Source organism: Portunus trituberculatus, chromosome 17 (genome assembly GCF_017591435.1).
Source record: "Portunus trituberculatus isolate SZX2019 chromosome 17, ASM1759143v1, whole genome shotgun sequence".
Lineage (NCBI taxonomy): Eukaryota > Metazoa > Arthropoda > Malacostraca > Decapoda > Portunidae > Portunus > Portunus trituberculatus.
The window spans coordinates 6,695,001-6,700,000 of NC_059271.1; the positions used below are offsets into that span (position 1 = coordinate 6,695,001).

Consider the following 5,000-nt stretch of genomic DNA (forward strand, 5'->3'; position numbering starts at 1 on the left):
TGACCACGTGTTTACGGCGTGCCTCCCACAGAGCTTTCCAGTGACGCCACAGTGGTGCGCTGTGGCAGAAACTCGTGTTTACGTACAATGGTGTGGAGACATCATTCATCATCTTGGTGTTTGTACACTCTCTTCACTGTTGCTCTGTTCACACACACACACACACACACAGCCCGGTAGTTCAGTGGTTAGAGCGCTGGCTTCACAAGCCAGAGGACCGGGGTTCGATTCCCCGGCCGGGTGGAGATATTTGGGTGTGTCTCCTTTCACGTGTAGCCCCTGTTCACCTAGCAGTGAGTAGGTACGAGATGTAAATCGAGGAGTTGTGACCTTGTTGTCCCGGTGTGTGGTGTGTGCCTGGTTTCAGGCCTATCCGAAGATCGGAAATAATGAGCTCTGAGCTCGTTCCGTTGGGTAACGTCTGGCTGTCTCGTCAGAGACTGCAGCAGATCAAACAGTGACACACACACACACACACACACAAAAAAAAAAAAAAAAAAAAAAAAATATATATATATATATATATATATATATATATATATATATATATATATATATATATATATATATATATATATATTATCCTGAGCAGTAGAGCGGCTTTAATTATAAATCAATTTTGAAAGATGAGACATGTAGAGATAAATGCTTTGATAAAAAAGAAATATATGTATATATATACTGATGTGAGAGAGAGAGAGAGAGAGAGAGAGAGAGAGAGAGAGAGAGAGAGAGAGAGAGAGAGAGAGAGAGAGAGAGAATATCACATTACGTCCGGTTTGTCATACACTGCTGATTATCCTTTTATTTCCCTCTTCCCTCCCTCCTTGCTTCTTGTCTTCCTTCCTTCCTTCCTTCCTTCTTTTATTTTCTTTCCTTCTCTTTTCTTACATCACTTTTTAGTGTCATTACATTGTTTCTTATCTTAATTATAGCTTCTCTCTCTCTCTCTCTCTCTCTCTCTCTCTCTCTCTCTCTCTCTCTCTCTCTCTCTCTCTCTCTCTCTCTCTCTCTCTCTCTCTTCTATTTTTGTTTGTTCCTTGATATGATCTTGCCTCCTCCTCCTCCTCCTCCTCCTCCTCCTCCTCCTCCTCCTCCTCCTCCTCCTCCTCGTCATCGTCCTTGTCTTCTGTCACTAAGGAGGTGTGAAGAGATAGATAAACAGGAAGAGAAGGATAAGAAGGAGAGAAGAAGGAGGAAGAAAAATAACTAGAACAAGAGGAGGAGGAGGAGGAGGAGGAGGAGAAAGAAGAAGACTAGTATATTTTAAGGAGTGAACGCAGCGTCTTGCATAATTGGAGTACAGTGGGTTTACAGTTAACAGACGTGAATGCTTGAATAACTTAAGGAAAATAACAAAATAGATGAATAAATTGATGCTGTGATGGAACGTCGAAAAAGGAATGGGAAGAATGGTGGTTAAAGGTGAGGTTAGGTGAGGTGAGGTGAGGTTAGGTTAGGTTGAGGTTAGGTGAGGTTAGGTGAGGTTAGGTTAGGTTAGGTTAGGTTAAGTTAAGTGAGGTGAGGTTAGGTGAGGTGAGGTGAGGTTAGGTTAGGTTAGGTTAAGTTAAGTGAGGTGAGGTTAGGTGAAGTTATGTTAGGTTAGGTTAGGTTAGGTGAGGTTAGGTTAGGTTAAGTGAGGTGAGGTTAGGTTAGGTTAAGTGAGGTTAGGTTAGGTTAGGTTAAGTGAGGTTAGGTTAGGTTAGGTTAGGTTAGTAAATACATGAGTAAATGAGTGTTATGAAGCAATGTTAACCCTTTCAGTACCATGACGCGTTTCCATATTCATTCTGCTTACTATTTGGTGATTTTACACAGCTTCAGGAGTTTATGTTAGGGGGGACTAAAATAGTAAAGACTCTGGCCATTAATCTTCTGACGTCCATAGACCCTTTCTGATGTCAATAAAATGGTCTAATCACACCCAAAACTCATGGTAAAAAATGCGTCCCAGTACTGAGGAGGTTAATGATGAAAACGAAAATTTAAAGAAGTTATATTAAGAGGAATGAAGGAATGGATAGTTTAGTAAATAGATGAGAAAGTTGGGTTAAGATGGATGAAGGAATGGATAGGTTAGTGAATAGATAGGTAAGTGAGTGAAGTGAAGTAATGTCGAGAAAATAAAAGTGAAAAATGAAAACAGAAAGAAAGTTAGGTTGAGACAAGTAAAGGAATGGATAAATTAGTTAATAAATAGAGATGAAAGGGAAGAATGGAGAATGTAAGTACGATAAGTATAAAGGAAAAGGGAATTAAAGAAAGGGAGAAATGACCAAACAAATAAATAAATGAGCAAATAAAGACACGAATACGTAAAAGAAAAAAAAAACATAACAAAAGGAATTAAAAGATAAAGCAAGAACAAGCACAAACAAACAAACAAATGCAATAATAAAAACAAAACAAAACAACAAACAGCAGAGAAAGAACCTGTGTGTTGTGTGTGTGTGTGTGTGTGTGTGTGTGTGTGTGTGTGTGTGTGTGTGTGTGTGTGTGTGTGTGTACAAGCACGGGTCTGTCCTTCCTCACAACATCCTTACCCCCTCTCTCCTCTCCCTCTCCCCCTCTCCTTCTCCCTCTCCCTCTCCCTCTCCCTCTCGCCTTCATATGCGTAATGTATCAATAAAGAGCTTATCATTCCATTTAGACATTCATTTCATTATTTATTTTATTATTTAGTGTTGTGCTAGTCAGAGGTGGAGGAGGAGGAGGAGGAGGAGGAGGAGGAGGAGGAGGAGGAGGAGGAGGAGGAGGAGATGGGAAAGGAGGGTAAGAAGAAATAAAAGACGTGAAGATGAGGTGTTAGACTAGGAGGAGGAGGAGGAAGAAGAGGAGAAGGAAACAACCAAAAAGAAAAAAAGAAGAAAGAAAACAAAATGAAAGACTATAACTAAAAGAAGGTGGAAGGAGAAGAAGAAGAAGAAGAAGAAGAAGAAGAAGAAGAAGAAGAAGAAGAAGAAGAAGAAGAAGAAGAAAATATGGAGGAGGAGATGATGATGACAAAGGAGGAAAAGATAGAAGAGATGTGGATAAACAATGGAAGAAGGAAAATAAGAGACACGAGGAATGGAAGGAAGAGAGGATGAAGAAAGAAAGAAGATGCAAAATAAAAAGAGATGAAGATAGACAGAGAAACCTGACAAGAAGCTAAATAAGTAAAAAGGAGGAGGAGGAGGAGGAGGAGGAGGAGGAGGAGGAGGAGCAAAAGATGTAGTATGCAGAAGCAGGAAGAGAAAGAGTAGTAGTAGTAGTAGTAGTAGTAGTAGTAGTAGTAGTAGGAGGAGGAGGAGGAGGAGGAGGAGGAGGAGGAGGAGGAGGAGGAGGAAGAGGAGGAGGACCACACAGAATCACAAAGAAAGAACAAACAACAGCTGGTAGTCTAAAGCAAGAGACACAGGATAGCAAAAGAAGAAAAAGAAGAAGAAGAAGAAGAAGAAATACTGTAGATGAAGGAGGAGGAGGAAGAAATGATGACTGAGAAGGAAGAGAGAAAGAGGAGAAAGAGAACAAGATATATGATACGAGTAAATGAGTAACAGCTTAACGGAGGAAGAGAGGAGGAGATGGAGAAGGAGGCTAGGAGGAGGAGGAAGAAAAGGCATAGAGGTTGAGAAATAGAAGATATATGAGAGCGTAGAATCACTTAAATGGGCTACAGTGGTGAACAAAGGAGGCATAAATCAGGTTGCTTTAGTCAGGGAACACGTTAGGACACACACGAGTCATGACACACTAAACTCACACAGACTCGCCTAGAGAAGACCGCCAAAAGTTGCTTCATAGTATTAGTTGTGGATGAGAGGAATGAACTGAGGACTTCTATGCCGCAATCTGCTTATTTTCAAAACTTCAACCTCTTCAGTACCAGGACGCGTTTCCATATTCATTCTGGTTACTATTTGGTGACTGTACAGCTTCAGAAATTTATGTGGGAGGATTAAAATAGAGAAGACCCTGGCCGTTAATCTCTTGACGTCCATAGACCCTTCCTAATGTCAATAAAATGGTTTAATTGTACACAAATTTAAAAGTGAAAATGCGTCCCAGTACTGAAGGGGTTAATCGGACTTTGAGATTTTAATGTTTTTGTTATGGTTTTAGTGGCAGATTAGCGATATTTCTACATTAACAAGGGAAATAATCTTGAGAACCTGGCTGATGATCTCTGTACCCATTGAAAATCATCGTGCTGAGAGCAAAAACGTTTAATTATTATAAGTTACGCGGATCTTCAAGGGTGCTTTTACATTTCCAGTGACAGATAAACAGTATTTCAACGGTGTTAACAGGAGAAACATCCTTGAGAACCTGGTCAGTTACCTCTATAGCCTGTGAAAAGAGTAGTGATGAATGAAAAAAGGTGTTTCAAAGTACAGGTCTTCTTAATACACTAGAAGGGTTTTCGATGATGTTTCTGTGGTTCTAGTGGCAGATTAACAACATTTCCACATTATTAACAAAAGAAATACCCTTGAGAACCTGCCGGTGGGGAAGAGGACAAAGCCTTTCAGAATATAGGTCTTTTTGATAAGCTACACTGGTTTTCAATGATTTTTCTACGGTTCTAGTGACAGATTAACAACATTTCTACATTACTACCAGAATTGAGACCCCGTGCAATCATCTCTGTGGCCTCTGAAAATTGTAGGTGTGAGGTGTGAGGAGAGCAAATTGTTTTAAAATACAAGTCTTTTTAATAAGCTACACAAGTTTTCAATGCTGTTTCTATGATTCTAGTGAAAAATAAACATCTCTGTGGCATGCATTTAAAAAGAGTCGTGGTGAGAGAGCAAAACTTTTATAAAATACGAGTCTCTTTAAACATATCTACGGTTCTAATAACAGATAAACAACATCTCTACATTACTGACAAAAGAAACACTCTGGAAAACCCGGCTAATCATCTCTGTGGCATTTGAAGTGTCGTGTTGGGGGGGTGGGGTGCGGGTGGGAGAGGGAGAGCAAAACACAAGCGGGACGGGAGTAAGTGGCCAGAC

At 40.2% G+C, this 5,000-nt stretch overlaps 1 protein-coding gene across 1 annotated transcript in view; it reads right to left on the bottom strand.

The window, feature by feature from the left end:
* The window catches only part of LOC123505104 (signal peptide, CUB and EGF-like domain-containing protein 1), a 26,098-nt gene that overhangs the window by 4,912 nt on the left and 16,186 nt on the right, over positions 1-5,000 (bottom strand). The gene's annotated exons all lie outside the window — the stretch shown is intronic.